The following is a 1171-nucleotide window of genomic DNA, read 5'->3' as shown; positions in this document are numbered from 1 at the left end:
AAATCTGACCAGCCTGTTGCTGATATTCTGTCTTGTTTCACTTTTCACTTTCTTTTTTTCATTCTTGGTAAAATATTTAAATGTTGAGTCTGTCTTACTGTGTTTGTGTCTGTATTTAATGCTCTTCCCTCTAGATGGCAGTATAACTAAACATTTGTTTGTAGTTGGCTGGCATTTACATTTCATTGTTGAAATGTTGTTGTGCTATGCCTTTGGGATGTTCTGTCACATATTCAATAAAGTTTTCTGAAAAAGAAAACACAGTTTTGTTTATTCAGAGAAACAAAGATCAAAATGTCTGTTGTGTGTGTGTGAGAGTGAGAGTGAGAGTGAGAGAGAGAGAGAGAGAGAGAGAGATAGAGAGAGTCACTGCTGGATGTGTGTGTGTGTGTGTGAGAGAGAGGGGCTGCTGTGTCTGGGACCTGTCTCTCTGTGTGTGTGTGTGTGTGTGAGAGAGAGGGCGGGCCACTGCTGGATGTGTGTGTGAGAGAGAGAGGGACTGCTGTAGTGTGATGTATGTGGCAGCCTTTAGGAGAGGTAATGATGCCAGCCTTACTCACTCCTCCCTACCCAGCAGCCTTTAGGAGAGGTAATGGTGCGTGCCTTACTCACTCCTCCCTACCCAGCAGCTGGGCCACCTACAGACCTGGTGGAGGAGGAGGTGGAGGTTCAGTTTCTTGTGTGATGGACTGTGATGTTAGAGGTGGTGGTGGTGGAGGGGGTAGAGGTGGTGATGGTGTTGTTGTTGGTGGTGGTGGGGGTAGAGTTGGTGGTGGTGGTGGAGGAGGTTCCGTGTCTGGTCTGAGGGGTGGTGATGGTGTTAGAGGTGGAAGGGGTAGAGGTGGTGGTGGTGTTGGTGGTGGATAGAGGGGTGGTGGTGGTGTTGGTGGTGGATAGAGGGGTGGTGGTGGTGGTGTTGGATAGAGGGGTGGTGGTGGTGGTGGTGGGGTTGGATAGAGGGGTGGTGGTGGTGTTGGTGTTGGATAGAGGGGTGGTGGTGGTGGTGGTGTTGGATAGAGGGGTGGTGGTGGTGGTGGTGGTGGTGTTGGATAGAGGGGTGGTGGTGGTGGTGGGGTTGGATAGAGGGGTGGTGGTGGTGGTGTTGGATAGAGGGGTGGTGTTGTTGGTGTTGGATAGAGGGGTGGTGGTGGTGGTGTTGGATAGAGGGGTG

Source organism: Nansenia antarctica (genome assembly GCF_963989245.1).
Source record: "Nansenia antarctica genome assembly, chromosome: 5".
In the NCBI taxonomy this organism is placed as follows: domain Eukaryota; kingdom Metazoa; phylum Chordata; class Actinopteri; order Argentiniformes; family Microstomatidae; genus Nansenia; species Nansenia antarctica.
The sequence above is the reverse complement of the archived record's forward strand: the minus strand, read 5'-3'. Positions refer to the sequence as shown.